The sequence below is a fragment of the Panulirus ornatus genome, chromosome 19 (assembly GCF_036320965.1).
Source record: "Panulirus ornatus isolate Po-2019 chromosome 19, ASM3632096v1, whole genome shotgun sequence".
Taxonomy (NCBI): Eukaryota; Metazoa; Arthropoda; class Malacostraca; order Decapoda; family Palinuridae; genus Panulirus; species Panulirus ornatus.
Window position 1 is genome coordinate 50,972,328 of NC_092242.1, and position 10,230 is coordinate 50,982,557.

A 10,230-nucleotide genomic window follows, 5' to 3' on the forward strand; every position below is an offset into this window, starting at 1 on the left:
ACCTCTTCAATAGTTCCTCCTCGATTGTGTCATAGACCACCACTGCTGTCATCCAAATGATAGTATGTATGTAAGGCTTTACCTGTGTACAAGGACAAATCTCAGTAAATAAATTAAACTTTGGAAATTTAGGCACCTTTATCTGGAATGACCCTGACCCAGTCAATGAAATACCGTCATCACCAGCCCTTTTCTTCATGTCAGTGCATTTCTAATGTTAATACTTCCCACTTTTCAGCTTACTAATACTGTGCTTTCTCTTTCTTATTCTTTGTGATCTTCTTGATGAATTCTTTCAGATCCTCAAATGAATAACTTATAGACTTTCTTATTTCATATAACTTACTCACATTCATGATATTTTCTGACTGTTTCTTTGTATAGAAAACATTAAGAGGGGTTACAGCATTAATGCCTGTATTACAAGGACGTAAACTAATATGCAGTCATACATCTCTCCTATGTCACAGGTAACCAAACAGATCACCTTTGAATATTGTAATACTGTGCTTTCTCTTTCTTATTCTTTGTGAACTTCTTATTCTCGATGAACTCTTTCAGATCCTCAAATGAATAACTCATTGACTTTCTTATTTCATATAACTTACTCATATCCATGATATTTTCTGACTGTTTTTTTGTATAGAAAACATTAATAAAAGTGGTTACAGCATTAATACCTGTATTACAAGGACATAAACTAATATGCAGTCGTACATCTCTCCTATGTCACATGAAACCAAACAGATCACCTTTGAATATTGTAATACTAGAGCCCCCCCATCATAAATGTCACGAACAAGACTAAATATCCTAGGTAGACATTAAGTTACTGGTTCTACTCTTTGTGAAGAGGAAATTACATAAATGGTAATGATATAAAACACAGTATGACAAGCAATCCATAGCTTATGACAAAAATATCTTACATCAGTCTAATCAGAAAGTCTTATTCCTGTACAGGAGGAATTAAATGCCCAACAGTTCAGAGGTTGACCACAACTTCAGCTGGTCATTAGTTCAGGCCCTAATTCAAAACTTCAGTGTCTCAAGAACATTCTCTAGACCAGTGTTGTCCAAACTTTTATGCCTATTGTACCCCATGTTACTTTTTTCTAACCATTAAATACTCCCATGACTGATTAAACTCAATATTTGGAAGGACAGTTCAAATTATTTCAAAGGTTATTATTCAGTACACTAAAGGGAAATGACTAATGAAATAATATAACAATGCTTGAAAATTACTTACAACTCTCTGTAAAATGTGAGGTTGATGTTCACCGATGATTTTTGCCATTCTGGGTGGTAGAGGCTACTGCAGTGATCAGGTTTTCTTCCAGCTTTACATTTAGTCTGTTTCTCTATTTTGACTTGATATTACTCATTGCAGAGAAAGATGCCTCACAAAGGTAGGTAGATCCAAAGGGCAGAAGGTTTTCCAAAGCCTTCTTTTTTAGGTCAGTGTTTTCCTTCTTTACACAGCTCCAAATCCGTGTGAGGGTTAAGCTTCCAAATATCAGTTTGAGGCCACAATCTGAACAAACTTTCAACTGTGCTTCCTGAAGGCAAATAGGAAGCTTCTTCATATTATTTTCAGGTAGGAAGAATTGAGTTCTAACCCAATCCAGCCATACAGATCTCTCATATATTTCAAAAAAGTAAGATTTAAAAGCACAAATATGGTTGATCAAATGTTCCACAATAACTGGTTTCACTGTCTCTCTCTCACCATCTTTACTAGAAAAATAAGCATCTGACAGAGGAAAACATGTAAAATCTTTCCCTGAGCATATCTTCTTCCACAACTCTATTTTCTTTTGAAAACCACCAACTATATCATATAAGTTGAGAATGTTTATATCATTGCTCTGCAGAGACAAATCTAACTCATTCAGTTTGCTAAATTTGTCGGCAAGATATGCCAGTTTTGCAAGCCAAGTAGTGTTTTCAAAAAATGTGGCAAAAGATCAATGTTCTGATAAAGAGCCTGCCCATCTTGCAACTCGAACAACCTGGCAAGTACCAACATGTTGACAGCCAGCACACTTCTGTGTGTAGTAATAGCTCTAAGTGCTCTGACCCTGTGCTTTCACACAGTCTGTGAAACAGGCGAGCATGAAGTGGCCTTGACTTTATAAAGTTGATTACTTTGACACCATCACTCAGTATCCCATGCAACTCTGAACTCATTTTTTCTTGGATGCTGAGGATTCTCTGTAAATGATGCAGTGAGTCCACTCCACATCAGGTTTTTCCTTCTTAATCCATGCAACAAGTCCCTTCACTTTCCCGGTCATGGATGCAGCAGCTGTACATACTCTAATGTAAGATTTCCAAATAAGCCCTTGTTCAACGATGAACTGATTTATGACACTGAAAATTGCTTCCCATGTTTTGTGTTCTAATTCTTCGCAAAAAAAAAAATATATGTTCATTTATATCATTTACATCAATGTATCTCACAAATGAGACATTAGTCGATTCATCAAGTTGAAGTGAAAAAGATTGTCTTGTTTTGAGCTTGTTCACAACTTGATCAAAAATATCTGTACTCATTTCAGAAAGTTTGGTGGGACAAAGAAACAGCCTTTAGTTGGTAAGCTGCCTTTTATCTAGCATTTTTTTAGCCATCACAACTGCAGCTGGCAATATCAGTTCTTCAGCGATGTTAAATGGCATTTTATCCTTAGAAACTACTAAAGATACAGCTAAAGATGCTTGTAGAGCTTTACTTGATGTTGCAGAGGCTTTCTTAATTGTAGTCTGGGAGCACTTAAAATCAGAAAGTTTTCTTTTAGAAAATTCCATTGGTTTGCCAATGTGACACTGATGTTTTGTGTTAAGGTGATGTTGGAGGTGAGCTGGTTTCATACTACAGTTGCCAACTTCTCCCCACAAAAGAAGTACAAAGCTTCTGGAGGATCAGAATTCATAGAAGTAAATCTAAAAAGCAAATAATCTTCCTTGTATTGCTAATATTTAGGTAGGTTTGATTTCTTTTTCTTCACAGTTGCTTGATTTTCTTCATTTGCATTGCTGCTGCAGCTGCTACAGTTATCACATTTTAACCACCTACCCACATTTGTTGCTGTTAAGAAAATAATTGTGTCTGTAAGCTTACATGTGAATTTGAAAAGAAAAAAGGTGTTCACACTTTCACTCTTAAGATGAAACTGAGCAAGAGTGACTTGAGCAAGGAGTTTGGCACTGTTTCCATACACACCCAGTCTTGTTTCCTCTCCCTTCTCCCTACTCCCTACTCCCATCTCCCCTCAATTTCTTTCTCATTCATTTTAATTCTTACTATGTTCTCTTGTCATTTACTTAAGTTGGAAACTGCATAAGTGTTGTGGTTATTCAATTGTTCCATATTCCTTAACAATCACCCATGAACACATACACATGTTCAGTAAAGTTACTGATCCAAGATGCTACATGACCTATATGTGATAGTTTAAAAAACAATGTTTTTTTCATTATCTTATCATGTACCCCTTTGAACAATGCTGTGTGCCCCCAGGGGTACATGTACCCTAGTTTGGACAACACTGCTCTAGAGTCTGAAATATGCTTTAGTGTGTCATATGGCCATTCTATCTGTCTATTTTCCTTTCACTTCCTCCTTTTGATTCAGCAATTCCTCTTCCTTACTTCTCTCATTAACATTTCCACTCTTACATCCACCTCTTTCCTTTTTAACCTCCTTCCTAATATTTGTATGTAGTACCTTTCATTACATATAACCACCCCAGTGATATAGGCAGTGAACATCATGGTGTGCCATTCAGCAAATGTGGCCACCCCTGTGCTATAGGCTGTGAACAGTATGATGTACCATTTATCACATAAAGCCTCCCTTCTGATATAGGCAGTGACTGTCATGGTGTAGTGGTCATCACATATAATCACCCCTGTGCTATAGGTAATGAATGTCATGCAGTACCGGTCATCACATACAGCCATCTCTGTACTACAGGAAATGAACATCATAGCTATCCAAGGGCCTATCAGTCACCTCATTTCATTTATTATGAGGCATTTAACTATGTTCATCATTTATGTTACCCATATGCTATATGTCATCTAACTGTGTCACATATGTCAGTGAATTCTGTTTTCATTTACCATGGAAGTGACTCAGCTGATGTATCATTTAGGTGGAGGTATTCCCTTGGTCTTTCCCTCCTAATGTCCAACTATTTTTTTTTCTGTATACTATTTTACATGGCCTAACTCTGTTACACTGATCTATGGGCCCAACTCAGGCTTCATGTGTCCTTATTCCATTACAGTGGTGAATTATGGCCCACCTCAGGCTTAACGTGACCTCATTCTGCTACTGGTGATTGCTATACTAGTGATCTATGGGCCCACCTCAGGCTTCACGTGGCTCCAATTGGCTACACTGGTGATTTATGGGCCTATCTCAGGCCCCTCAATTGGCCTCACTCTACTATACTGGTGATTTATGGCCCACCTCAGGCTTCGTGTGGCTTCAGTCTGTTTTACTGGTGATTTATGTGCCAGCCTCAAGCTTCATATGGCCTCAGTCTACTGGTGCTATATGAGATAATCACAGGCTTTACCTGGCCTCCTCATTCCACTACACTGGTGATTTATGGATCCACCTCAGGCTTCAAGTGGTCTCACTCTGCCCTCCTGGTGATTTATGGGCCTTCCCTCAGGCTTCACGTGGCCTCACTCTCTACCATACTGGTGATCTATAGGCCCACCTCATGCTTCAAGTGGCCTCATTCTGCCATACTGGTGATCTATGGGCCTACCTGAGGCTTCATGTGGCTTCAGTCTGCCATAATGGCGATCTATGGGCCCACCTCAGGCTTCAAGTGGTCTCATTCTGCCGTACTGGTGATCTATGGGGCCCTCCCAGGCTTCACGTGGCTTCACTCTGCCGTACTGGTGATCAATGGGCCTGCCTATGGCTTCATGTGGCCTTTTTCTGCAATAATGGGGATCTGTCCTGTTGGCCATTGTCCTTGACATAACTGAAAATCCCAGGCCTATCCCTCCCAGTTAATCCTTCAACTGTCCCGTTACTCTGTGTCACATGTAAATCACTCCCTGCTAACATTTGATCCCTCACATCCAAATTGCTGATGTACTCTCTTGCCTCCTCCCAAAATATTTGCATCTTGTTTCCATGTGCATAAGCACTTATGATTACTCACCTTTTGTATTCCACTCTCATCTTGCCCACATCAGTCTGGGGCTCATTCATTCACACATACCCACATCTCCTCCTTCAGCTAAAGTACTTCCATTTCATAACTCCCACCCTCACACTAATCCCTGACTTTACCCAGGAGGCATTCCCAGACTATTCTTCCATCCTCTCCTTGAGCTTTGTTTCACTCAGAGCCAGAACATCCAGGTTCCTCTCCTCAAGCATACTACCCAACTCTCCCATCATCTCATCCTGTTTACATATACACATATTCAGGTCTCCAACTGCAGCTTTTGAGGGGAAATGACGAGAAAAGGAAGATTTCTAGTTCTTTACTCCTTTCCCCTTTTAGGTTCCTAGTACGCCACGCAGGGAAATCACTGTGTTGTTACATGGTTTGAAAAGGAAATCCTAGAATTTCTGTTGAGATATACATTTCAGTAAATATAATTAATGAGACAGAATAAAAAGAAAACAAATTTTCTAACATGTTCTTCAACTAAAATAAGTGATCATAAAGTGCGGTAAAATAATATTTAAGTAATATAAGTAAGTAATATCAGCACAATTAGATACACAGATATGATCGACTTAGAATGATAGGTTCTGAAAGATTAACGAGGGTGATGGACACTTGAACAATTGGATCACGTATTATGACGTCGCTTTCTTCACCAGTAAGCATGTTTGAGTTACCATTCCCTTTCAACATGATTTTTAATGATAACCAGTCTCCTAGACTGAAGGAGTTAGTTTGCCTCTCTTGAAAAAAAATGATTATCATTCTTAAATCCTTTGGCTCCTGAAATTACATCCCACATTTAAATATTGGCCTTGGAAACAATTGCTTTTGTAATGAGAATACATGTGGATTCTTCCTGAGTTATTTAGGGTGTCAGTTATTATTTCATTATATTCATAGAATTAATTTTGGATATGAGAATTATTGATAGTCTTCCTCAAAACATGCATTTCAGTCCATATCACTGATGTAGAACCACGTCTTTAGGAGATAATGTGGATCATAATCTGTAAAAACATAAGCTATTGGTCGACTTGATATATCAAGTATATATACACATGAAATTGGAAATTAAAATGTCAATTCTTTTGCAAGTTTGTGAAAATTGTTGTGAGAAGGATAGTCCTTTGATTATCAGACTCAAACTTTTGAAAATTCTGTTTATGCAAAATGTGGTATTTATATAGAATATCTGACTTTGTCATTTGTAAATAATCTTTGGAGGAATTTCCTCAACAGTTTGGAGTTTTCTGTTGTTTGTCCATTTCCAGCTTACTACTAGTACTGTCAGTCACAGCACCTATTCTTCTGTTGGTATAATCAACTGCAAAACATGAATTTAGAAAGTCTATATAAAGAAGGAATTGGAAGAATTACATGCATTATGTCTCTAATGTTGAAAACCACAATATCAGTAAATGTATACACAAAGAAAAATATGACTTTAGATGAGAATTTTCTACTGTCACATTACTATGACATGAGATCCGTTGCTACTTACTTCATGCACATTGCTCGAACAGCATTGGAGATTGTCTCTGAAAGTGATATCATACACAAGTGTTAGGTGCAAAGTGTGGCTGCTAATAAGCACAAGAGCTACTAATGGGAAGTCTTTCACACCACAGTACATCATTAGGTATGAGGGTTAGTGTGCGTCATAGCATTTTCGTATATATATATATCTTTATTTTTATTTATTTTTTATTTTGCTTTGTCACTGTCTCCCGCGTTAGTGAGGTAGTGCAAGGAAACAGATGAAAGAAATGACCCAATCCACCCACATACACATGTATATACATACACGTCCACACACGCAAATATAAATACCTATACATCTCAACGTATGCATATATATACACACACAGATGTATACATATATACTCATGTACATAATTCATACTGTCTGCCCTTAATCATTCCCATCGCCACCCCGCCACACATGAAATAACCCCCTCCCCCCAAATGTGCGGGAGGTAGCGCTAGGAAAAGACAACAAAGGCCACATTAGTTCACACTCAGTCTCTAGCTGTCATGTAATAATGCACTGAAACCACAGCTCCCTTTCCACATCCAGGCACCACAGAACTTTCCATGGTTTACCCCACACGCTTCACATGCCCTGGTTCATTCCATTAACAGCACGTCGACCCCGGTATACCACATCGTTCCAATTCACTCTATTCCTTGCACGCCTTTCACCCTCCTGCATGTTCAGGCCCCAATCACTCAAAATCTTTTTCACTCCATCTTTCCACCTCCAATTTGGTCTCCCACTTCTCCTCGTTCCCTCCACCTGTGACATATATATCCTCTTTGTCAATCTTTCCTCGATCATTCTCTCCATGTGACCAAACTATTTCAAAACACCCTCTTCTGCTCTCTCAACCACACTCTTTTTATATCAACACATCTCTCTTACCCTTACATTACTTACTCGATCAAACAATCTCACACCACATATTGTCCTCAAACATCTCATTTCCAGCATATCCACCCTCCTCCGCACAACTCTATCCATAGCCCACGCCTCGCAACCATATAACATTGTTGGAAAAACTATTCCTTCAAACAAACCCATTTTTGCTTTCCGAGATAATGTTCTCGACTTGCACAATTTCTTCAACGCTCCCAGAACTTTCGGCCCCTCCCCCACCTTATGATTCACTTCCGCTTCCATGGTTCCATCCGCTGCCAAATCCACTCCCAGATATCTAAAACACTTCACTTTCTCCAGCTTTTCTCCATTCAAACTTACCTCCCAATTGACTTGTCCCTCAACCCTACTGTACCTAATAACCTTGCTCTTATTCACATTTACTCTCAGCTTTCTTCTTTCACACACTTTACCAAACTCAGTCACCAGCTTCTGCAGTTTCTCACATGAATCAGCCACCAGTGCTGTATCATCAGTGAACAACAACTGACTCACTTCCCAAGCTCTCTCATCCACAAGAGACTGCATACTTGCCCCTCTTTCCAAAACTCTTGCATTTACCTCCCTAACAACCCCATCCATAAACAAATTAAACAACCATGGAGACATCACACACCCCTGCCGCAAACCTACATTCAATGAGAACCAATCACTTTCCTCTCTTCCTACACATACACATGCCTTACATCCTCAATAAAAACTTTTCACTGCTTCTAACAACTTGCCTCCCACACCATATATTCTTAATACCTTCCACAGAGCATCTCTATCAACTCTATCATATGCCTTCTCCAGATCCATAAATGCCACATACAAATCCATTTGCTTTTCTAAGTATTTCTCACATACATTCTTCAAAGCAAACACATGATCCACACATCCTCTACCACTTCTGAAACCACACTGCTCTTCCCCAGTCTGATGCTCTGTACATGCCTTCACCCTCTCAATCAATACCCTCCCATATAATTTCCCAAGAATACTCAACAAACTTATACCTCTGTAATTTGAGCACTCACTTTTATCCCCTTTGCCTTTGTACAATGGCACTATGCAAGCATTCTGCCAATCCTCAGGCACCTCAACATGAGACATACATATAATAAATAACCTTACCAACCAGTCAACAATACAGTCACCTCCTTTTTTAATAAATTCTACTGCAATACCATCCAAACCCACTGCCTTGCTGGCTTTCATCTTCCGCAAAGCTTTTACTACCTCTTCTCTGTTTACCAAATCATTTTCCCTAACCCTCTCACTTTGCACCCTACCTCGACCAAAACACCCTATATCTGCCACTCTGTCATCAAACACATTCAACAAACCTTCAAAATACTCACTCCATCTCCCTCTCACATCACCTTTACTTGTTATCACCTCCCCATTAACCCCCTTCACTGAAGTTCCCATTTGCTCCCTTGTCTTACGCACTTTGTTTACCTCCTTCTAAAACATCTTTTTATTATCCCTAAAATTTAATGATACTCTCTCGCCCCAGCTCTCATTTGCCCGCTTTTTCACCTCTTGCACCTTTCTCTTGACCTCCTGCCTCTTTCTTTTATACATCTCCCACTCCCACTACTCCTGAAATAGGAGTTGTGGGAGTATGTGATAGAGTGTAAGAAAGTAGATTCTAGATTGATAAGGGTAAAACTGAAAGTTGATGGAGAGAGATGGGTGATTATTGGTGCTTATGCACCTGGGCATGAGAAGAAACAACAACTGACTCACTTCCCAAGCTCTTTCATCCACAACAGACTTCATACTTGCCCCTCTTTCCAAAACTCTTGCATTCACCTCCCTAACAACCCCATCCATAAACAAATTAAACAACCATGGAGACATCACACACCCCTGCGTCAAACCTACATTCGCTGAGAACGAATCACTTTCCTCTCTTCCTACACGTACACATGCCTTACATCCTCGATAAAAACTTTTCCCTCCTGACAACTTGCCTCCCACACCATATATTCTTAATACCTTCCACAAAGAATCTTTATCAACTCCAGCATAAGCCTTCTCCAGATCCATAAATGCTACATACAAATCCATTTGCTTTTCTAAGTATTTCTCACATACACTCTTCAAAGCAAACACCTGATCCACACATCCTCTACCACTTCTGAAACCACACTGCTCTTCCCCAATCTGATGCTCTGTACATGCCTTCACCCTCTCAATCAATACCCTCCCATATGATTTACCAGGAATACTCAACAAACTTATACCTTTGTAATTTGAGCACTCACTCTCATCCCCTTTGCCTTTGTACAATGGCACTATGTAAGCATTCCGCCAATCCTCAGGCACCTCACCATGAATCATACATACATTAAATAACCTTACCAACCAGTCAACAATACAGTCACCCCCTTTTCTAATAAATTCCACTGCAATACTGTCCAAACCTGCTGCCTTGCCGGCTTTCATCTTCCGCAAAGCTTTTACTACCTCTTCTCTGTTTACCAAATCATTTTCCCTAACCCTCTCACTTTGCACACCACATCGACCAAAACACCCTATATCTGCCACTCTATCATCAAACACATTCAACAAACCTTCAAAATACTCACTCCA